The 25,570-nt window shown below is 37.6% G+C and overlaps 1 protein-coding gene across 1 annotated transcript in view; it reads right to left on the bottom strand.

Annotated features, from left to right (window-relative positions):
• Positions 1 to 25,570, bottom strand: part of MOCOS (molybdenum cofactor sulfurase) — a gene marked incomplete at its 5' end in the record, with an annotated part of 196,907 nt that overhangs the window by 88,219 nt on the left and 83,118 nt on the right. The gene's annotated exons all lie outside the window — the stretch shown is intronic.

The following is a 25,570-nucleotide window of genomic DNA, read 5'->3' as shown; positions in this document are numbered from 1 at the left end:
GTGAAATATCTTGCATAACATAAGCTATTCTGAATATGAAAAGTATACAAGACGTGGCTTTTAGGAACTTTGAGTGGAAGCATTTGCTGGTGAATTATGGGAATGCTGATTAGCTTAGCAGGAAAATGAGTGATTCAGCTGTTTGGAATTTTTTTTTTCTTTTTCTTTTTTTTTTTTTTTTTTTTTGTTTTTTTTTATTTTGGTGTCTGGTGTGGTTTTTTTTTTGTATTTGCTTTTTTGTTTGTTTTTGTTGTTGTTGCTGCTGCTTTTGGCTTTTTTTGTTGTCGCTTTTTGTTTTTTGTTTTTTTGCTTTTGTCCACATAAAGCAAATCCAAACTAGAACCACTCTACACAGGATCACAGAATCACAGAATACCCGACTGGAGGGAACCTCAAACATTGTCCAGTCCAACCTTTCTTGGCAAAAGCATGGTCGAGACAGGATGGCACAACACCCTGACCAAATGAATCTTAAAAGTGGCAATGATGAGGAAACCAGTTGCCCCACCATATTTAAATTATTCCTACAATATCACAACTTTCTGACTAGGCATGGGGCTCCAGTTCCTCCTGTCTTTTTCCCAGGCTATATGCACTGATATGTGTACACTTCAGGTAGTTGGTGCTCTAGCTCTCACCTTGGGAGGCAGTTGAGGAACATTTCCACACATGCAATTTCTATCCAGAACACAGGCCAGAGCACTGAAACTTTGATAAAATTCCCCTATCAGGGTCAAAAATAATCCTGCTCATTTGAAAGCTTTGGTGAGTCAATGCAAAGCGCAACAAAAGAGCGCGGCAGGGAACATCACTGTCAGCCAGCTGCCACTCTCCTTTACACCAGGGTAATGACTCCATTTAGGTCAAACGAACACAAGTCATTCCTGAGTTTCTAAAGCAGGTGAAAGAGAAACCAAATCCTCAGAGAATGCATATTTCTTGAATAAGCCGCTTTTYTTTTTTTTTTTTTTCTTTTTTTTAAACACTCCTCAGGAGCGGAGCTGCCCTTTGAAGTGAGATGTTACATGAGTTCCTTTCATCTTTTCAATTCATTTATTTTCATCTAATTAAAAAGTACAACAATACAGAGAGGTTCTTGGTATGCATTTAAAAGTAGCTCATTCAGATTCTATTTTTTCAGCTCTTAGAGATGCTCCATGTCCCTGTCACATGAAACATCTGTCCTGGCAAATTCAATTTTTACATTTTATACATTTGCCTGTTTATTCTAAAGTGACATTTTCTGGWATTACAACAGCACCAAGGGTATACAGTTTCAAGTTCATGGCTGTAGGAACAGACTGTTTTCAGTCATATTCATGTTCTTAGGTTAGTAATTGCCATCTCTGATATTAGCAGGGGAACAATTTTAATTGGTCTCACTGCTTTCCAACATCAAAACCCAACATTTGCAGAAGGAGCTATATTTGTTTTGATTTTCTTTAACTCAAAATATATCATTACTAGACTCCAAAACCTTTAGGGCCCTGCTCTGCTCTTTAGAACTTTTATCAGCTCCTCCTGAGACTCAGGAGTTCTCAGGTACTTTTCCAGGGTGTTTGTGTGTCTCTGGAGGACATGATTCCCTTGCCTGGCTTTGTCACTCATAGGTGATGCTCATCAKTTTTAGCAATTTGCTAGTTGTCCTTATTTGTCACTTTCTTAACTGGGGAAAATCCTGGTGACATTAACACCAATATCTGAACTTTAAGGCAGCATCTCCCAAGACCAAGTATTTGTCTGTGGGTTTTTCTATCATTTTTTATCATCAAGTAAAATCCTTGAACACGGATGCACAAACCACTAACCTCAGGTACACACTCCATTTTGACTAAATACCTTTGTTTCACAYGGTGAATGCCATTGAAGCAAATAAATATAATTAGGAGATAGCCTGTTGTAACAGATGCATATGCTACCATTACTCTTTCATAATAATCTAACTTTTTGTGTAATTGCCCGCAAAGGAGCATACTACAGTAAGCCAAGAATTTAAATGGTAGGAGGGCAGTACAAAATGTTAGACCTATGAACAAGATACCTCCTCTCACCACTTTAGCAACTCCTTTTACCTCTGTGAGTGGCACATTACACAATTGTGAACAGTGATTATTTCTCATACAATGAAAGGAGATCCAGTCCCTAAAACCAAACACTTGTGGAGGAGAAAATTAATAAATCAATTCATTTTTGTTTCTCAAATGTCTCTGGGCAACTCTCCCTAATGTACAATTTRATGAACTCCATCTGGTAACTTTTCTCACTGTATATATTTCTRGAAGAATCCTCCCCTTTTGCACTGAAAAGATTAGCAACTCTTGAGTCTGTTACTCAAATGGGTCTGAATGACACATTCTGATTTTGCAGACTATCATCTCCTCAGTGAAACAATGAATAAATTATATCTCAGGGATAACACACTCCCCCTACAAACCCCTACAAGGATCCTCCAAAGTAAAAAAAATAACAAAACTGCTTTTTTTCCCCCTATCAGAAGTCATTGGTTGCAAAACAGCCAATGCACTGCATATTGTGGGTCAAAAGTTCCCTTTCAAATTCACAAAATGGGCCAAGATGTTTTCATTGCATTGCTATGGCAGAGGGAAAGAAACAAAAATAATATTTCTCTTTTAAAYTTCATCATACAAAGGGATATTTCCTTGAGGTATACTAAATTCAAGTCTTTGGAACATGAGCCTGCTGGTTAACTGGCCTCAAAGAATAACATGTTCAACTATTAGCTAGTTAGCTTGCAATTTATACTCATTCATCTTAACTTGTAACTTATTAATGTCAACAAGAACTCCATTAAGGTGCAATTCAGCGTGAGCAAGTGTATTGCAAATGATTTCTGTATCTGTCTGAGTACTTAACATTTGATATGCATTATACTCCCATGATTATATATCAATAATCCAAATGTTCACACCTCTGCTTCCCATGGGAAGCTAATACCCAGATATAACCCCAAGTAATAGTTAAAGTGAGCAATTTGCAAAGTGTATTTGCATAAACTGTTCACTGATCAGCTATAAGCAATGAATCATTAATAAAAATTCAAAGCCCTTTCTTTGATTTTCTCCTTAGGAGGAAGGAAAGGATGAAAGACATTCTGGAAGTAAATTTTTCATAGGCAAGAATCTGACCAGMTGTAATAATTTTTCTCTGTTCAGTATAAACAGATTTGTTTATTTCTTCATGAAGATTGAGAYGTAATATTTCATCCTTAAACAGGTACATTTAGGGATGAAGAACAACTTTGTAATGAACTGCTGAAGATTTAAATTGAAACATCAGTTTAAAAACTGGCAGACAAAAAAGGATCCACTTGAACGTGAATTCAGTCTTAAAAACCTACACCTAAAAATCCCACTCGTGTGTATGCCATCAACAACCACCCCCTGGGGTTGTTGGTGGCATACACCAACTACAAGTAGTAATAAGTGAGTACTAAGCAGCTAAATTCAGCTTAATGCATGATATATGTAGAAACAACACTRTRCATCCAGAAGGGCTGGTSGCTTGACAGAATTGGCATTATTAARTTACTGCTATGAAACAACTTCGGTTCAGTATAAGGTCTGATTAGCTAGTTTGCATGTGGAGACCTTTGTGAYAACAGTAAAATCATCAAAGAAGAACGGGACAAGACAAACACAAGGAATATTTCAGCTAATAAAACATTCTAAGGTATGCGAGTGGCCTTTTGTGCCTAGGGGATACAATCAACTGTGACTTTCACAAGAAAAAGTCCCTATTGCTTCTGCACCGCTGTCATGCTTGGGAAAAACAAAAAAAATAAAAAGCACACTAAGGTCTGCTGGACCAAACCAGGCGTATCCTGGTAATTACCTGGTTTACTGCAAGATCTACCAAGCTTGGTTTCCACTTTGGGACTATAATATGCAGATTGATTCCAATGTTTGTTTTTTTTTAAATTTTTCAGCATTGTTATGAGACTTGCTGAGACTTCAGACTGCCCTGTGAGGTCAACAGGCAGCATGTCAGTGATCAGGATTGGGAGGTTGAAGAATTAGGCAATTTTTCTTTCCAGTGACCAGCTCTAACTGATTTTCCAAGCATAGGCTGGATATCGGAAGTTACCAAATTTCCAGAAAATTGAATTCATAGCAGTGATACTGAATTAGCCAGTATTCCTTATTTCTCACTGTGTGCAGCTTATACTGCAGAAAGCCAAGAACTCTTTCAATGCATCTGCCTCTTCTCTTCAACAGAAGCACAGTGATGGAGATCYCAGGAATTTCAAGTGCACACTTGTCCTGGACCTGCATTGATAAGGTCAGCAACTGGAGAAAGTTCTGAAGGTCTTCCAGTCATCTGAATCCAGAAGAAAGGACCATCTCAACTAACAATTCCTTCAAGAAGTCAGGAAAATTCTGGCATGMCATTGCTGATGTTTGAAGTAGGGAGCACAGGGAGATGACTCCTATCCCTGGCTTTGACAGAAATGAACATGAGTAGTTCTGTAGCTGAGTCATGTAGCTGAGGAGACAACCAGCTGAAGAAACAGCAGAGGGTTAATAATGTGTGCATGCATAGATAAACAAAAACCTCAATATTCATTGAAGCATTTGTTATGTAAGCAATATCATCCCAAATAGAAAACAGGATAATGAGTGGGTGAAAAAAAGCAGAAATGTTTATATGCTAAGACAAAGTACAAYGGGCTACAAAATGGAGGGATCAGAGCCACTCTAGGACACTGCCACATCAGTGTGTGGTAGAAAAACAATCATTGAAAGAAAATACATAAATATAGCAGAAACAGAGGTGAAGAAAACAGAAATGTTTTGARTTGAAATGCCTTTGGTTACATGTTCAAAACAAGGACCAATTGCTGAGATTCTGCTACAGGCTATGTAGGAAAAAATGGTTTCGGGTCAAACAAATACTTTTCTATCACTCTCACAGGAATAAATATAACTTTAACTTTTCTCAAGCAAAACCAAGACAACAGAAATGGTTGGGTTCAATTATTACCTAATATCAGAGGCAAAGCCAAACAAAACCTGCTACAAATAAAATAATTACCTGAAAAAAAGGCTTTTACAAACAGTTATACAATACTTTTGTATTATTCTTGTTATACAATACACAATGGGAGAATTTGCTTGAAACCCTGGTCAGAGGGTATACAAGTTCACATGACACAGAAGGATAAACAACCTCAAATAAGGTTTTGACAGTGACTGGGGCAAAATGAGACATTAATAAATTACYTGGTCAGGAAAACTGAACAGAAATCATCTGATACTTAAAGATGAGATTTTAGCATACTTGAAGTTGAGGTTCAAAAACGTATGGAATTTGCATCCCAAAAGTATGAAAGWAAGAAAGAAAATGAACTTTTGGAGGAAGCCTCCAGCAAAAACCTGCACTAAAAAAAATCTCTTATGAGAGATTTTAGTACTGTTCATTAATGTTGACATGAAAACAGAAAAACTGCTACTCAGGGAAGGAAGCTACTGTTGGAAAGACAGAAAGCACAGGGATAAAGTGAGAATTCCCAGGAGCCAAATCCTGACAAATCAAATCAAACTGAACAGCAAGCCATTATTTATATACAAACAATGTAAAATATTAATTATATATAATAACAAAATTAGGAATGTAAATTAAAAGTATTATAATTGTTATTCAAGAAACAAGGAGCTGGTGGAAAAGTCTGAAAACTACCTGAKTATTTGGACCCAGATTTTAAGGACTGATGAAAAATATAGGTTAGGAGAGGGTGAGTCATGGCTGAAAGTGTGTGGGAAGTTTGAAAACTGACGTGCTTGCAACTGGTGTGGAAACTGACTTCAAAGGTTTTAAGGTAGTTGAACACAGGCAGACAGATGAACTATGTCCCAGAATTGTAAGAAATTGGCATGAAAAAWTCCCTAAGCCAAATAACACAGGCCAGTAAGCAAATTTTTCAAATCAGGAATGGGAAACAGAAAACACAATTATTTCTACTGAAGAAAGGGAAACAGGGTGATCCAGGAAACAGCACATCTGTTAGCCTGAACACAGTGTTATGTACATCCTGAAAAGAAGTTCTGAATGAAAGCACAATTAAAYGAGTAAATACAAGTATGTTCAAATGCACCATGGATTGTGCCAATGGAAAATCAATCCCAGAGAGGCTGCCATTTTAAAAACATATTAATTTTCTAGGCAAAGGAAATGCAGAACTAGTTTGCCTGRATTTCAGTAAAACATTACCTCTAGTGTCATATCAGGAACTATTATAGAATAAGAAATATTAGAGGAGTGTTACAGCAGGCTAAGCAATAGTGCTGAAAGGGGAACTATTATRCTAGGAAAAGGTTTCCCATTTAATTTCTCGAGCACTGGCTTTGGGGCAGGTATCTCTTTTAGTAGTCTCAGTAATGATGCTGGCATATAAGGTAGGAATGTGAAGATAAAATGGGCTGCTGAAGTGAAATCTGGAGATTGCCAGTGCAAAAGATGGGGCTGTATAATGTGTSCGGTAAGAAACAGATAATGTTGAAAACCCTAAAAACAGAAACGAGATTAAATGTATAATATGCTATAATGTATGATAAGTACATCACCATGCGTAAGCCCTATTATGCACTTAGGGATTACTGAAATTAACTTCTGMCATCAACTGGAGGACTGTCATCCAAAATATCAGATATGCCAGTCTACCAGATCAACTATCAGCCATCAGGATGACAAACAGGAAAACATGCAAGGACTTACAGATAAAGAAATAAGAACACCTTTAAYAAAGGTTTGATAAGATATTCTGTGCTATGCTGTATATGATGAAAAGAGAAACAGAAAAGTCTGTCTTAGAGAAGTTTTCAGTTCACTTAGTATGGAAATTCAAAGCTARATAGAATTGCTGGGTAGATCTAAAGACAGAAAAAGTGGGTAATAAGGAAGGAAAAATTGCTGAAAAAATGCAGACAAATGACCAAACTTTTACCTATTACCTATTACAAAGGTAATATAGACTGCAAAWTAAAAGTTTGTGATGAAAATCTCCAAGGGATGAGATTATAGAACTATTTTCCAATATGAAAAGCAGGAAGGAAACAAAACCAACATATCCTCCTCTCCCTGCCCCAAAGTCATCCCCCTCATTCTGAACACAAACTGTATAAAGAGGGGATTAAATAGTGTGGGTGTCTTTGACCACAAACGGTTGATTACATGACCCAGAAGGCTTTTGCCCCACACTAAGAATCCAGAAAAAGAAAATGCCAAAATAGCAACTCTTTTTACTTTCTGAAACTGCATATGAAAATTACATAAATGTAGAAATTTGTTTCATTGGGAACCTCTGAAAACCCTAGAGTCATCCCTCTTGATAATTTTCCTATGACTGAGTTGGTTCTATTTGACACACAATTAAGGTGACCCCATCTTGCTCAACATCAGTTGTGTAAGAGACTACTGAGACAAGAGCGAAAGAAATTCACTTAGTGACAAGTTTTTTTTTCTAATAAATTTGTGTTTATATTCTTCCCGGCTGAGACTACGCTGTATTTACTGGGTCCCTATGCTTCTGTGAAGAGGGTCTCTGGTGATGGTGGTGTGGAAGAAATAATTTTATTTAGATTGATCACCGCAGAAGTAAAAGGTGATCTTGACAGCTGTATGGCTTTATAAGATGATGCTAACACAGTAAACATGGAAATATGCACCTCTATTAATGCTTTTTCTTCACATACGAGTACAGGAAATTTTTGCTTCAATCATACCAGACAYAAAAGAATCATCAAGAAAGAAAAATTGTACAGTGACATTGTAATACCAAACACTCCTTTGAAAAACCCAACATGAACCATTACAATAAGTCATCTATTCCCTTTTATCAAYAGAAGCACTTTAAAATTTCAGCTCTCAATGAGTCTATAATCCTCCTGTATGAAAATATATTGAGTTTTTGTAAATACTATGGAGAGCACAGTGTTAAATATGATAAAATATTTGCTTGCAAGTTTCACCGAACTGCACCCCTCACCACAGAAAAATAAGTATGTTTTCTGTAAAAAGCCCACTGGAAAAGACTTTGTTACAGTTCATTTATAACCAAAGATTAACCAGGGCTGAAAGGAATCTGCTTTCTCTTCCACTAGTTTGATTTTTCAGGGACATGCAGCCASGTAACTGATGAATGTAAAACAATAGGCAGTGAAGATACCTGGTATGAGTAGAAATACCCAATAGGAGAACCAGATGACATTGCTCCAAATATAGTATATATAGAATACAAAATACAGATATTTTCTCTTCAGACTTGCTAACCACTAGAAATGGTAGAAAGCAGGTAGCTTTCTATGCAGGGAATTCATAATACACAGAGGAAAGTATAATCATGCTTGAAAGTATGCTTAGTACTACTCAGGCAATAAARTACTTTGCTAAAACAGTCTCAGGAAGACAGCAAAGAGAGCAAAAATTCATTGATGAGTTCAGAAGCTCTGACTGGGCCAATAGGGTGCTGTGGTGGTACATCGCAGTGCTGTGGGGAGCAGCACAAAGCATTGCTGCCCTCAGCTTGGCTGCCAGACTCCCAGCACAAAGGAGAAGAGTTTGCACCACCAGAATGAGAGCTCCCCAAGAGCAGAAAGTTCCCCAGTGGAAAAAAAAAAAAAACCAAAGGGAATTTGAAGAGAAAAGGTATGTGGAGTTGTGATTCAAAAATACAWTATACAATTTTTAGGGAAATACAGGAAGCTTAGTAATATGAATGCTGAAATACCATCCAGACAGTATTTTGGTGGCCAGAGGGATCCCTGACTTTAAATTTAATTCAGTATTAGTCTTCTATGTAAGACAGCAGAAATCTGGAATGTCATATGCCACCTTATAATGACACAGCCAGTAGGTCTCTGAAAAGTTTTGCCTTCAAAATGATTATTCACATAATGAATTCCAAATGTATTTCAGATTTTTAATCTCTTAATATATGTAGAAAACCCCATATAAAAACCTAATAAGACTGTCAGCTCATTCAGTATTTTGATATATCAGCTATGCATTTGGAAGACTTCTTTCCTCCACCCTCCCTTCCCCATATATGTAAATGTTTGCTTTACTGGTTATAATTACTGAAAAAATTCCAGTTGAGATTAGATTTCAGTTATAATTAATGATGGATGTGTCAAAGTATTATGATGTTGTTTATCACACTGCTTGCAATGTAATTTAGTGCAATAATACTAAGACTTGCTATGTGACAGTTATTTAGCATTTAAGTCTTCTTAAGATGCTCTGCAGAGTACCCTGAATGTTAACTATGGGAAGATTATTTTACACAAAAGCAGCTTCAGGCAAAATGTAGCGACAACTTGCTAGAGCCCAGAAAAAGCTCTTAAATCTTATGTCATCTACGAACTGAAACATAATAATTAAATAATCTAGACATGTTGTAAAGCTAATGAGAAATCCAAAGGATAAAATTAAAAATTGACATGAATAGGGCAGCTTAACCATATGAGAAAAAAACAGTCTTTGTTCTTTCTGGTACAATTTCTGAAGGGATATCTTTCTTTTCAATGTGTACACACACACAAAAGATTGAAACCTAAGATCYTTGGYGGGGGAAAAARAAGTAATAACTTTGGATGCCATAGACAGCTCAGGGTATTTTAAGGTAAGACTTAGCTGTCCTAGTTGTATTTTTTTTTCTTTGTACCAACTAAATTAATTTTCTTTGCATCTAAGACACAGTCCTAAGAATTTTCTACTGTCAGAAATACACACTGCGGGTCCCCACTGTGTATTTACTTGTRTGCTTGGGAATCCTGTCACTGGCCTTGGGCCTTTTTCTGCCATGAATGTGCAAGTTTGCCCTAAGGAGCTGTGTCCCAGCACAGCACAGAGTTGTTCTACGTGACCTCAGATTGAAAAGGAAAGCCTTAGTTGTACATCTATTGCCTGTGATGACTAGACAAATTAACTGATTGCTACATGTTTTTACCAGGAAAATATCAGGCATGGTGGGAAACAACAAATATGTCCRTTATTTCTATAGTTAGCATAGCTAAAATGAAAATGTTTTAATATTCATTCTAAATCTAGATGCAAGATCTAGTTTAAGAAAAACTGTACACATATATAGAAAATCAGTTCACTTGGGGATGTTGCTTGGCATGCTGTTGTGGCACGCTGAAAACTCGTATATAAAGTTCAAACTTCACAATGCAATTTGTTTAATTTGTTGTGATTTCTCACTGTGCCATAGCATTCTGTGCACATATCATCATATGGCATATAAAATTTACTAACATGTTGCAATTCCATCCTCCTAAACTCAAACACTCTTCAGGGACACAATTCTCGGCTCTGATTAAAAAGTACAGTTCTCCACAAATTCTGAAAACAAACCAAATGCTAAAAGTGCTTACTGCTCAGCTGAGACATAAAATATACTTCATMTTTTATTGAGTTCTGCCATTCTTAYAGAAACAAATCTAAATCATAATTGCTTTAGCATTAGCCTAAAAAAACTATTACTAGTGTCTTGTTAGTATGTCTGAACCGCAAAAAATAGAAAATTTATTTTCAGTTATAACCTATGAAAATAACTGTGTTTTCACAACAAGCAAATTCTCTARTTTTTAAGATGTCTAGCAAACCAGTGCTCTTTAGGCTATTTTCTGGCTAATACTATATATTTTTGGAGGAGAGTTATATCTGATAATACACTTAAGAACATTATACCTAATGTAATTTTGTTAATTTTTGTGAASCTAGGTTTGTTATCGGAATTCAGCTCTACAGATATGATATTTAATACAACTTGACTAATGTRTTTGTTCAATTGGCCAACATAGCATCTATTAAAATTCTGATGTTCAAACTCACCAGAACAATTTCAAAGGCTCATTTGAGAAAACCAGAATAAATTAGTGATGTAAGCAGAAGATTTTTAAGAGGGACAACATTGGATATTGGTACATTCATCATCAAAATGAAACTTGAGAAATTTTAAGCTATGCAAAAAGAATCAGCATTTTTTTACCACCTTCTGTTACCATAATAACAAATACCAACAATGAAACTGACTGAAGATAACACTGACTATCCATAGAGATGGATATTGATTAGCCAGAGAGATGCTGGTAAAATTTGACTCTCAAGAAGCACTTCRCCTCAGGCCTGAAGAGTCTGGCTACTAATTTAAAGGTGAACCCTTAAGCTTTTGAATTATTCTGACACTCCTGCTAGCAGAATCAAGTTCCATGGGCAAATTTATCACAAACTGTAATAAGAATATGTGACTCTTTCTCCCTTTCTTCCTCCCTCTGCAAGCAGATAGATGCCTCCAAGAAGAATGGCTGTGCAGGTAGGTTGAGAGGGAGTACCCCACTGCCTTTTTCTGCTTCCAACACCCCTGTCTGCAAAGGGAGAGGGTGCCTGGGGAGTTTTCTGGAGAGTCTGGCAGGGACACACATTGCTGGCTATCACCATGAGACATTCTCATGGAGTGCTGGTGCCTGTATCCAAGTTCACTGTCCTTTAGAACTTACACTTTCCCTTGGTCTGAGAGGCGCCATTTGCTACATTGTCTTTACCTGAACTTCTTCCTCAAAAAGATTGAAGCTACGTTTTAAATTAAAAAAAAAAAAAAAATTAAAGATGAAGGTTTTTAATTAAGGCATGGGAGTCATCTTGACTTCCATGCTTTTGGGCAGACACATGGCCTTTGTTCATTTTCCAACGAAGTTAAATCATTCAAGTCATCCATTGATGTGAAGAAATGTGACCTAATTCCAGATTTCTTTCCTATATRCCTGTGAGATCTAAGTCATCAATGTTTATCCTGATTAGAGTAAATTGGACACTTTCCAAACAATTGCTCACTGACATCTGCTCAGGAACACATTCAGCCACTGAACCCTGCCAGCCACCTTGTGCCACTMTGCACAGTGGGTCAATCAGTGCTGCTAACCACAGTGAGCAGGTTATAAATTAATACTTTGTGTCCTCCCATGGACATTTTTCCCATAAAGAGAAGCTAATGAAATATAAGCAATGTACATTAACCTAAATGCTACTGTAAGTTTATCTTCATTTATGTTTTCCTCAACCATTATTTAAAACTAAATCTTAGAGAAGCTCTGACCCACCCTTTTGCAGTAACCACATACAAAAAATAAATACTGCTCTCCTGCTTTATGAAGATGAACTGGAGCTTAAGCAGACAAGAGCTGCAGTTCCCACTTTGAGATACTCTGTTTTCTAGTGCCAAGAGTAGCAACTGTTCTGTGTACTGACCAAGGCTGGATTTCAGAGTTTAACACAGGCATTACTGTTAAACACGTTAAACACATTACAGTTTGGGGAAATAAAATCTGTGTTCACTTTCAAAATCTGTGTTAACCAACAAAGATACACATACTAAATTAAAACAAAAATTTTATGAAAATTGAAACATAAAGATGACTCATATGTCTTCAAATTCTATGGATTTCCTTTAGTCACAGAATGATAGAATCATAAAGGCTAGAAAAGATGTCTAAGATCATCAAGTCCAACTGTTAACCCAGCACTGCCATGTTCACCACTAAAAAACACCTCCAAGTGTCCCTTCCAGGGYTGGTGATCCACCAYTTCCCCTGGGCAGCCTATWTCMATGCCTGACCAACCTTTCAATGAAGAAATTTTTCCTAATACCCTATCTAAACCTCCCCTGGAGCAACTWGAGGCCATTTCCTCTCATCCTGTCACTTGTTACATGGGAGAAAGAGACTGAATCATAGGCTATTACTCCTTTGTGGAGTCACAGTACACCGGCARATTGCAGGCTGAATAACGAAGAGCAAGTAATCAGTATTATGTACATCTAAGACACAAAGCTGCACAGAGCTACTGTCTAAAAACAGAATGTCATCTGGAATAGGACAAGAATTCCCTAAAGTGAGTAGAGAAATGAAAATATTTAGTCTCAGAGTCTCAGAAAAGCACAAATTAACATGACTGCTTAACATACGCAAGGAATGCTTAAAGCATCAAGGGACTACTTGAAGGCAACATAAAGAAGATAGCAAATAAATGTATTATAAACAACAATAGCRCCATACTGAATCTGCTGCAGGTAGCCTCTTTTTTGTCAGCAAAACTACCATCTGAGAGGCATATGATCAGGCAACACAGTCTTGCTAATATAATTTGAGTACTTTGAGTCAAAAGCAGTAGCAGTGGATGACCACAGAGCATTTCTTGGCATAAAATGAAAAATAAGCAATCCTCACTTTTCTGTTTGCTTGTCCTCTTTTTCTTYGCAGAAATGAATCCTTCCAAAGCAAGACAGCGTAGGTGCTGCTCTTTGTGAACAGCAGGTGTGTACATACTTGCTCTAAGCAAACAAAGCGAGCTGGCACACCTTAGCTGTTCCACCTCCTCAGGTGTCTTGGTACATACTGATTAGCCTAAGGCTAATATTTATGCTAAATAAGGGCATAATGCTAAATAAGTCTCTCAGAGACAATGGGTCCTCACTCGCTGTTCTGGAAGACTGTGCTTCTCTGGAAAAGCATCYGCTGTGTTTAATCAATCCAGTGGCCATAAATCTCTCTTGCTGCACAAGTACAAATTAATGATGCTTGTCCAGGTATAAATAATTTATWTTTAAGGAAGTAGCAGTTTTAGGAGCAAACAATCTCTCTAACTTAATGTAAGGTAAATACCACACAAACAAACAAAAAAAAAACTTCATCTAGGAGGCAGCTTCCAAGTTGAACCTCCTAAACTGTGCTATTTTCTGGTGACAAAACTCTTCTTTCAAGGAAAATACATTGTAAATGACAGAAAAATCCATGTTTACTTCCAACACAGTAAGCTAAAATCACATTCTTCAACAATGAATACATTATGGCAAGAGGAGGTTAGAGATAAACTAAATTGAATATAGTGTAATTATATATAATTGTAATTGTAATGGTAATTATTTTTCTTAATTTGTGTCTTTATCAAATGGCTGAGGAAATATTTATAATGTAATTGTTATGCACACTGGCAGAATCATAATTCACACTGTAAATACAGAGTGTTCTCTGAAGCTTTTCTTAAGAGTCAAGTATAATCAGGGGATTGCAAAACAAAACCAGAAAAAACAATGGAGTGAAAACAGAATAATGAGTCAAGAGTTCCTTGGAATAATCTTACAAGGAAGATCATAAAAATGTAGTTTATAGAAAATCCCTGCAAAGCAGTCACACTTAGTCTGAATGTTGACATTTTCCACCCATGCAGGGTTTCTGCAAACAGGATTATTACTGATGCATCTCATATATGCCAAGGAGGTCTTATTCTCTTAGGATGCTGCTATAAGGCAGTGCTGAAAGGGAAAGACAAACTTTGAACTTTTCAGTCATAAAGAAATCCTCATTTTAAATTGTAATCAAATTGCCAGGATCAAAAGGATTCAAGGTTTTATCACTCCATTGACTACATTTTTCCTGCAATCAGGGAAGTAATTGAAATAAAAATATTAAGACAGAATGATGGAAATAGTACAAGGTAACATTGTCATCTCAGATATGCTAAGAGACTGCAAGAAGACCCAGGAGGGACCTCAACTTCCAAATGTAATTGGGGCTGTAGGTACGTACATCATTAAACAAATAAAGCAAACACGATAGACGCCATGCCTCACTGATTTTTAGTTGCCTGAGGTTGCAGAACCAAGTTAATTTTAGAATGTAAGATGCTGTCTAAAAATCTTAGTATATGGAATTAAAAAATGATAAAAAGCATAGATCTAAATACTACTGCTAACTATTTCTTTTTTCTTCCTTTTAGGATTAGGGTTTATTCAGTGGTATCTTATAAAGGAGATTACGTTTCTTTTACCGTGCAATTTAGCTTAAGTCATGCAAGGAGTGTTTAAAAGGATTTTTTTTCCTTATTTTTTTCCTGCAAGCTGAAACAGATGCCAAAGTTATTTTTCCCTATGGAAATCTGAAAAATGGTACTGTCATTGCTTTATTTTTTCCTGCAGATCAGTAATGCATATAGCAATTATATCACCATGAGATGTCAAATCACTATGGTATATGAAACCATAAACTCTGTTGCAATTGATAACTATATGTTACAGTACAAATGAAGGTATACTGTTCTTTCTTTCAAGTTTAAGAGCCAGATTTCATCCCCTCCAATAAGATTGTTCCCTAGAAATTAAACATTGTTAGAATTCCAGTTTGGATTCAGGAAGAAATGGACAAGAATCGGAGGACAAGAGCCTGGATGTCTGTGTATCTTTAACAGAGCACCAGCAAACACTGCCTGATTTAATGGTGTCCAAAGCTTGTAAGTCAAGTTTTATAAAAAAAGGTAAACATATTTCCAGTTATAGTGGTTGGTCCCATAAAGAAGGTCACTCCAACTCATGAGCCTTGCCTCACTTGCTTTTTAGACATTGTGACTACAACTGCCATGCCCTTGGAGTCTCAGGGGCAAAAATTTGGCTGAACACTTCTGSTTACAGCACTATGAACAGCCTGTGCATAAAACCTGTTCCTGTGCTTGTGGAAAGGAAAGAGATGTGTTCAATATTTGGGTTTTGCCCTCTTCCCTAAATGAAACTTTGTATTAGATGGGTATTTAGCGATGGAATGGAAATTGAACAGACACAAGAACAGTGTAAATAATCTTGTATTAATGCTTACAAAAATAGCAGTGTATGCCTTGAAAGTTATCAGTTTAAAATCAGRTGATTAATTAGCTTTTATTACATAGATAAGCTTCACATTATTTATTCTCAGTAAACTTTATTCTCATTACTCAAAGGCTTTTTGGATCACAAAGAGCCCTAAAAGCATTAAGCCAGTACCAGTGTACAGAGTTGATATGCTGATGTTTTCTTTAACATCAAGTTCTGCTATTTTCAAAACTTTATTCTGTAGCTACAATCAACAGGCACCTCAGCACAACCCAGAGAAAAGGTGAGAAGGAGACAGGGCTTCTGTTTTTACCTTCTGTACACTTAAGTCTACAGACATGCTCACAGCAAGGCAGGGCAAATCATCCAGCAAGATGAGAAATAGGAAGAGACTATTGTAGCTATTGCTCACCCTTTGATGGTGCACACTGATCAGTCTTGTTTAAAAAATATTTAATTGTTTTAAAAATATTTAATGATGATTGAACTTTCCTTGTTGTACCTGAGGAAAAAAATAACTCAGAAATATTAATGGATAATTAATCTTTAGTTAGGGAAAGCAGCACAGATAAGAAAAGTTTACTTAAGTAAGACATTCTGTTGGAAATTCTTATGATCATATAAATTTTTAACATTCCTGCAGCCATTTAAACAGATGAAGGTAGTTCTTGTTGGTTGTTATAACTGCTTCATTAACTACAAAATGGCTTCAAGATTCACATTCCCACCTTCTGATCATAAATTAAATAAACCAGGCTAGGATAAGAAATCTTTCTTTATCTTTGGCTCACACTTCTGACTGCCAAGCATTTGCAKTCATCAGACAGGAAGGGAGATTAAATGAGAACTTATTCCATACACTCTGCATGATAGAAGTATGTGTAAATKTACATTTTTTTGCAGAGGGAAAACTGAAATAAACTCTATATTTGCTATACTTTAACCATAGTTATACTCAAAGTTTGATTTGCCAAATAATCTGAATTTCTGAAAATTTAATATGGCTAAATGGATAGAGTAAAATGGATTAAATTTGGCATAAGGAATGTAATCAAAGGTCTCTCTTGAATCCAAGAGGAGATGAATTGGGTCAACAGGCCTTTCCACAGTAGCTCTGTCACTCTCCTACCAAAGAGCTTATGCTATTCAYATTTACTGTATCATATTTTTGAAGGCCTGCAAAGGGCTGCAAAGGCTCTTCCTAGGCTTTTAGCACAACAGAGTACAAATTCGCTGGGGCTACGTGTACTCTGCCGGCAAAGAGCCATAACAAAGTGTCTGATGTGTAAAACCTTATTTTAGATTTCTGTCACACAGAGATATAATTTAAACTATACTAGAAAAACATTACAAAAGTTTATCATTAAAAATGACTTGCTGTCTATGTATTGGTATTTGGCAGTGAAGGACGGGTTCTGTAGGGCTCCATCTTAGGCGCTGAGCTCTCCAATATCTTCATAATCGCCTTGGACACTGCACTGGAAGGGATATAGAGCAAGCTCACAGATGATACAAAACTGAGAGGACCTGTTCACTCCCTCAAAGGCACAGAGACCCTGCGGAAAGACCTCAACAAATTAGAGGACTGGGCAGTCACCAACTGTATGAAGTTCAAAAACCCAGGGAAGTGCTGGATTCTAAATCTGACATGGGGCGACTCTGGGTGTAGGGACAGACTGGAGAAGGAGATGCTGGAAAGCAGTGYCATGGAAGGGGTTCTGGAGGTCCTGGTCAAGAGCTGAACACGAGTCAGAAGTGCCCTGGGCAGCCAGGTGTCCTGGGTAGCATCAGGCACAGCCAGGCAAGGGAGAGGATTGTCCCGCTCTGTTCTCAACTGGGGCGGCCTCATCTGGAGTGCTGGGGGCAGTTTTTAGGCAAAAATATAAAAARGATATTAAGCTATTAGAGAGCATCCAAAGGAGGGCTACAAAGATGGTGAAGGGCCTGGAGGAGAAGCTGTGTGAGGAACAACCGAGACCACTTGGTCTGCTCAGCCTGAGAGGAGTAGAMTGAGGGGAGAACTCATCACAGTTACAACTTCTTTGTGAGGGGAAGAGGAGGGGCTGACACTGATCTCTGCTCTGTGGTGACCAGTGACAGRACCCGAGGGAATGGCCTGAAGTTGTGTCAGGGGAGGTTTCGGTTGGATAACCGGAAAAGGTTCTTCTCCCAGAGGGCATTTGGGCACTRGGACAGCTCCCCTGGGAAGTGGTCACAGCACCAAGCCTGACAGAGTTCCACAAACATTTGGACAATACTCTCAGGGATGTGGTGTGACAGAGCGAGGAGATGGATTCGATGATTCTTGTGAGTCCCTTCCAACTCAGGAGATCTGCGATTCTCTGATYCCTTATATGCATGCATATGCTTTACTTAAGTTGATAAAAGCTCATGCAAGGTTTATCTTTTATCTTTCTTAAGACAAAGTCAGAAAATCAAGGGCTGATAATGACTGGTTATTGATCTTGAACCTGTCCTTCTAAACTAACCTATCATGATAAAACACAGAAAAACGTAAATACAGAAAACCCAAGACCTAAATATGATATGACATKAACAATGCCCTTCTTTAATACTGATGAAAACTTCAAAGAAGTTGCCTTTATTCATATACTGACAAGAGAAAAACTTAGAAAAAATACTTTCTTTTCTAGGAAGGGTTAACTGGGCTCCTGCTACTTAGCATCAATTTATTGATTTGCTTAAGAGGACAGACTTTGCCATATCTATCATTGACAAAATCATCACACCATTCTTTTCACTTAAATTGGTCATATATTAATRCAGCTAACTTAAAATCAATCAAGACACTTCTAATATAAAGCCAGAATGAGTGATAAGAAGAGTTAGATTCATACTAACCACTTTTGAGCAGTGGATGTTATGAAGAAAACGCATGCAATCTATATTGCTTAACTTACAGACTCTTGGCATCAGAAACAATTAAAAAAAAAAAAAAAAAAAAAAAAGACAAATAGGAAAACATTTAGAAAAACAGGTGGAATACTTATCACCAGAACAGTTCAGTCACTATATTCACTTGGCCCTCTATCACATTGACTCAACATTCTCCAGAGACAGAGAAATGTAGATGCAGAAACAATTAAAAAAAAAAAAAAAAAAGAGGGCACTTCAGAGTACAACCTGAAAATGTAATGGCAAAATGTCTGCCATAAAGCATGAAATAGGAGATACAATCCTTTCAGCATACACACATTCCCTGCTGTAACTCTAAAACTTTTTATCATTAAATTCACCAAAAATAAAGCTATTACAATCATTTGACACAGTTATTAAGCCATAGCAGATGTTACTTGATAATATAAATGCCTAGATATTAAAAAAGTAGATTATAATAATGCCAGAGAATCCCTCTGAATTTTTTAATTGAACATGAACAGACACAAATGTGACAGCCAAGTGTTTAATYAAATCTGCATATTTCCATTTTTGGAAACTGTTGCTTATATGTGAAAGTTAAGAAAGACTGCAAAACCCCTTTTTTCTCAAGAGCATCAATATTTTCCTTTTTCTTCTAAATTAAATCTGTTTGAGACGCCTGTAGATGTTTCTTTCACGGGTTCCCAAGAGCACAACTGCCAGATGCATTCTTGCATATATTTGACTAGTAAGAAGATGAAAAAAAAAAAGCCTAGACCAAACCCAAGCTTGTACTTGTAATCTTCAAATACTAGGTTGAGTGGTGTCATCTAAACATGTAAACTGCTCTGTTTCTATATATTTCTTTTTTACTACTAGGAAGGCAGTGAACACTGAACTTTTWAAAAAAGTAGGTCTCTGTAGCTTAGCTATAAATAAAATATAAAATAATATGGGTATCAAATAAGAAGCCACATAATCTGAGTCACTAAATTTAAGATAGTTCTGTAGGTCTTCTGCTATAAACAGAGAAACCTTTATGGCATTTCAGCTCRCTCTCTTGCATTCGGATGTTATTTAGACTGGAAAAACATATCCTCTTCTTCAGTGAAAAGACATCTCCAATGCTACTGACAAGAATAAGTCTGAATAAGAATACCATTCCAAAAAGATTTCAGAAACATGATTCTGAGCGGAAGGAAGCCACCAGACTAGAAATAAATTCAGTGAAGGTGAAGATCTCTTTCAAAAGATCAAATCCACAACTGCCACATGATATATGAGAGTGTCTCAGTCTCCTTTGCTGGAGCCTTTATGGTGAGTACATGGAACTCAAGGGATCCATGCACAGCCTGCTGGAACCCACTGCTTTTTAGTCCCTTCCTGCTGAAATAGGCAAATAAAAGTAARCAAGAATGATTAACACCAACTCATGGCATTACCGTGTATTAGTACATTACAGTAGAGGAGATGTTTCACCATTTGTGGGCAGGCATTTCCTGCCATAGTCTTGGCAGCAGCTCCTATTAGGGGATTATACTTTTTCATTGTATAATGATTATTTCCATTAAGGATACAATGTTAAAATTACCTAGTCCCATCCTATTTTGGAATAACTAAATCTGGATGGCATTCAGTCAGTGATTTTAATTACCAGGTATTCTACCAGGCCTTCCTCTGCCCACTGTCCACAAAAAAAAATAAACTGAATCAATCAACACAAATAGGATGAGGACAGGAACTACTGTGGTAAGGAACAATAAAACTATTTCCTAAAAGTTTTGCTTCCAAAAGAAATATGGCAATGCAATTAGCATAAACTCATTCAGCTTGAAGTACAAGCTGACAACCCTGCTAAAGATCAAGAAGTTTCTGAATCAGACACTGACTGAAATACATATGCTTCAGTCCTTTTCTGAATTARAGAACAGATTCCCCTCCACTCCAATTTCACTGATGTGCTGTCTTTCTAAAACCCAACACAATGCTCTCTCCTGAGATGTTTCAACAGGAAAGGTTTCAACAGAAAAATGACAAAATTGTTGAAAACAAGAAAGTTCAAAATGCAGGGTTTGTGTAGCCAGACAACCTTGCTCCTGGGTTGTGTGTCTCTGGAGAAGTACTCCTGAGATGTCATGGAGTTGCACTTACAAAGRCACCAGCTCTCCATCAGCCCTAGCAAACAGATTGGTGTGGGGCTTACAGTCTTGGTTCCTTTGCTCTACCTGGACACCAAGAGAGTCATGTGGGATTCAGSTCTCATCCACACATAGGAAATCAAACTTCCTCTTCACAGCTGTGAGCATGCACGCTTGTGAGTCTTGAATCCAAATGTGGATCCAGGTATCCTGTTCTGCAGTGCAAAGTCCACCCAGCTGGCTGAAGGACAGGGTGGCATGGCAGCCATGCACAGCAGGATACTGCAGTTTGGACTCAYTTACTCACCAAAACACAAAATCTGTCGAAGTCACAAATTGCAATGGCTGCTTTGAAGCCCATGATGGCCCATGGGTCCATGCAGAAGACATGACAGAAGCTTTGGTACATGCTGGAAGGAATCGCCCTGATCCAAACCTTATGACAGCTTCCAACAGGCCAACACATTTGTGGGTCAGACACATGAGAAGAGAGAGACATTTAGGCATATTTCTCAAATTTTCCCACCCGCTCCTAATATCCAAAGCCTTCYCAATCCTGCCTGAAGGAGCCCCCTCATGTGGATGGTCAGCTCCCAGGGCAGATATGCCTCTCCAAGTGCAAAGCTGCCATCCTCACAGCAGCAGCCTCACATAATCACATCAGGGGTTTGGGGCTGGAACACCCTTTCAGACACATTGTTTAAACTTTTCCTCCACTTTTGCCATCTTCATTCTATTTTTTCTTATTACTATTAGCTCACATCTTTCTCCTGCTCACATTATCTCATGCYTTCAAAAAATTGCAAAATGGAAACCATAAATACCTTGTCATGGTCATTTCCTGCCCTGATAACCTTCCTCCTTAGGAAAGAGCACGGAAACACACACAGGCAAACCACCCTCCCCTTCCCTGTTCTCCTCAAAAGGTTAGAGAAAGCAGTAATTGTTTTCCCAGGGTAGGAGGGAAGATGTGAAAAGGATTCCTTCCTGTTTGGGAGGTTCTGAAGAGGTACAGGGACAAGACCTGTGCAGGACCAGACATGTGGGCAGCCCATGCTGCTGCCCAGTCGTGGTGCTTTCTGCACATCTCAGGCTGTACCCTGTGAACCGAGACTGAACTCACTCCAAAGAAGCCAATAAAGTTTCAGCAGCCAACTCAGAATAATTTCAGCATCACTTTGGAGAGTATTTAAAACCACACACACATGCCATAGGATACAGAGCACATAAAAACTAGGTTAAAATAATATTAAATATCTAAATTGACCCCTTGATAGTAGTTACAGCTCTTCCATATGTCTGCCTTAGCTCATGCTTTTGTCTCTGAGACTTCAGGAGTCAAACAAAGAGCATTMTACTAATTATATATTATACCGTGGAGTATTTACAGCTATTCCTGTTACTAAGAACTGCCTGAGGTAAAAAGAGAGAGCAAAAGCTTTAATTCCTGCACTTTGAAGTAAATCAATCCCTTAACATTAATTGAACAGGACTTGTATATTGTAAATACTGTCTGGGTCATAAAGTCAGTCTCACCCTTTTACATCCAATATCATGACTTTTTAATTACACAGTAAAAATGGTGGGTAAAAAAATTGATTTTTATGCCAGACAAGTTACCATGATTTTTCCTCATATATCAAACAGGTTAATCAATCACAAATGTAAAATCTACAAAGCATAATTTAAAATGTACCATAAATTTGTCATCAGAAAACCAAAGTCACAATAGCTGAAATTCACAAAGCCTTTTAGAGAAGTCTTAGGGAAAAGGTTTGATTCTAAATTTGAGCATAATAACTCCATGGGGTAATGTTATGCCACCTTTTTAGCCACAATGACTGCAAAGATACATGCTGGTTCAAGCAAATTTTTTACTGTATTTGATCAAAGGCAAAATCAAATCCTGGTATAAATCAGAATTCCCTTCTTTCTTGCTATCATATCAAAACACCTTATATTTCAGGAAAAATTCATTTTACAATGAGCTACACATTCTTCTTTTTTAAAAAGTGAATATGCTGTCACTGTCCAGCAGTTTATAAGGTCTATTTCATAAATCAGTAATTTGTTTCCATTCATACAGTGGGATGGAGTTTCCCAACAATGGTTTGGTGCTTCATGGGATTTACATGTGCCTCTGTGTGCTAGGCATGTGGCTATGCTGAGCTCATGATTTCAACTGCCTTTCAGTGACACTTGCAAAAGAGAAGAGGAAACATGGCTAGTTGGATCAGCCTGCTTCCAAGTAAGAGAATCCACAGCACAGTAAAAAAAAAAATTTGTATTTCTGTTTTTTATTGATTTCATTTTGCTGAACATTTCTAAAAAGCRTGCAAGATCCACTATCTCTCCTGCCTGAGGAAAACACTTCCTTCTGTATTTATTTCCATACTGTAGATTGCATCCTGGCATTTGGACATTCCAGGATTGTGCAAATAARTAGAGGTCAGGCTGGCTGACTAACAGAAGCCTCCTCTGCCAACTGCATTGCCTCTTCAAAGTTATACCTATATTCTTGCTTCTCTTTTGGTGATTGCCCACTAATCCAAGTTAATAAACATGGTTTTAAGTGCTTGGTTATGCTCTACAAGCATCTATCAGGGGCACTGCTTTCAGATTGTCCCAGATTCAGCCATTTAAGGTGAATCCCATGGTGAATCAAGATCAGAAGGGATCCCCTCAGGATACGATTTGGGTCGCTGATGAACAGTTTTCAGTCTATTCTGACTATGATGGGGATTAAACAACTTCAGTATTGAAAAAAAAAAAAAAAAAAGCAAAAACTTCCCTTTGCATCAAATACTGGCTGCAGTGATGGCTGGCAGAAAAACACAGCAAATGTCAACTGCCACCTTGGATGTCCTGGGAGATAACAAAACAGACTGCATGAAGCTTGCCAGCAGATATTTACACTTCAGCAGAGAAGGAAAAGAGAAACTGGTTACTYGAACCTTACAGTTACCCTTTTATTTTTCCACAGCTCTTGTTTTGAAAAACAGTTGTAAAAGTTGTCAGAATTAAGTTCTATCAGTTAAATGAAAAGACTTTGCCGGTCAGACGTGGAGAAGAGCTGAGTGAGAGTCCTATGCAGTTCTTCTTAGTGACCTCTGATCTTTCATCTCTGCAGGACTGGGTAGCACTGAGGGCTGAGAGGAAGTGAYTTGTTCACTGTCTTGCTCCCTGTTAAGGCTTAGGAGTTCCTGTCAGTGGCTGCAACAAGTAYAGGTACAGAAAGCAGTCTCATGGTGCAAACAACCATTAGATTTAGATGAAGACCCCTGTCATTTCCCAAGTATCCAATCTGAAATCCATCACTACAGTTTGAAAGGATGCTTGTTCAGGAAATTTACAGATGTGGAATTCTCCCGTAAGTGGCCCTTTTTGAGATCTCTAAACATCACAAGAATTCAGAAGCAGCGTAGCAAAATGCTTGAACAAAATGTACTATTTGGAAGGGTGACACTTTAGCCCACTTCCCAAATTAAAGTAATCATGGGCAGATGGGCAGTCCTTGTGTGTGGGGCCAGTGAGCGTGTGCCACCCTACAAGGTGAGCTTGCACATAAAGAATGTGCTCTGCTCTGCACAGGCCAGGCCTGAGGTGATTTCTCAGCACAGTGGAGAGCTTCTGTGGTATAAGCCAGCACCAGTTACAACATTCTTTCTTTCCATGCTGACAGAAACAATCATGCTAAAGAGATAGCTTCAAGCAGAAGATCGGCTTTTTTTTTTTTTTGCCAAAGGATTCTCAGGCTGCTCCATACCCACCATGCAGCCTCAGGAATTTGTCTCAACTCAAACTCTTGGGATCCTAGTTTGCATCCCCAGCTTTCTGCCTCTATTTTCCATTCCTTGCTTCCTTCCCTTCCCCTCAGAACACACAAACCCAGAAGGCCACTGAGGACCCATACCATTTCAGTACACACTGCATAAGCATGTGCAGAGTTGTCCCAAGGATCTCCAGCTATAAAAAAATCTGCTTTGGCTAAGTACAATGCATAGTAGAGTACAAAAGTGTGGGTGCTGCTTTGGGATTGTAAAATTATTCAAGCAGCAGAGGCAAGAGCCACTAAAACTCATAGGGACAAAGTCATGCCATCTGGATTTCCAAAGTTTTTGAAAATGCTTTTGGAAATGAACAACACACAACAGCTAATGCCGTAGATATTTCACACTGGTAGAGTAAGATGCAGATACCCAATTTGCAGATAACACAACAGCTCCTTTTCCCTTAGTCATAAATTCCAGGATGATCAGATTCTGAATAGCACTCCCAGTTACAAAAGAAAAATAGGGCAGATGATAAATATTTTATCGCTGAATTCTTGCTAYACATAATCATATTATTTTATTATCTCATGCTGTGCAGGAAAAAAACATGGGAAATGAGGCTAGATTTTTGAATGATAATAATAATTTGTCAAGCTGTTTGATACAAGGATGAAAATACAAAAAACATGATTTTAAAAGTTGAGATAGGAAGATTGGCTACTGACATGAAATGGGAAAATGTGGAAGTGATTTARGGGTATTAAAGAAATGTAAAAGAGACTGCAGTGCCATCATTTATATAGCAGGAAAAACAAAMTAAAGTACAAGAAACACTAGCAAAAGCTGTATCTATTAAGAAAAACGGCAACCATTTTGACAATCCTGGAAAGGAAAGATGGATAAACCATCTCTCACTAYATGTTTCCACTTAAGTTTCACCTTGACTTAGAAAAAGCTGTTTCCTTAGTACACTGCTCTTGGATTATGYTTGAAAGGGGAATACCTTCTGCTAGTGGTACTCAGACACATGTATTCAAATTCCCTTTTCCAATGGCATTTGCTAGAGTTCAAGTTTCCTTATGAACTCCCACATGAAATTACATGTTTCAGTGTATTCAGTCTGAATA

Source organism: Malurus melanocephalus, unplaced genomic scaffold, assembly GCF_030028575.1.
Source record: "Malurus melanocephalus ecotype Western Australia unplaced genomic scaffold, MMel_1.1 scaffold_395, whole genome shotgun sequence".
In the NCBI taxonomy this organism is placed as follows: Eukaryota; Metazoa; Chordata; class Aves; order Passeriformes; family Maluridae; genus Malurus; species Malurus melanocephalus.
Note: the sequence above shows the minus strand (reverse complement) of the source record. Positions and strands in the feature narration are given on the sequence as shown.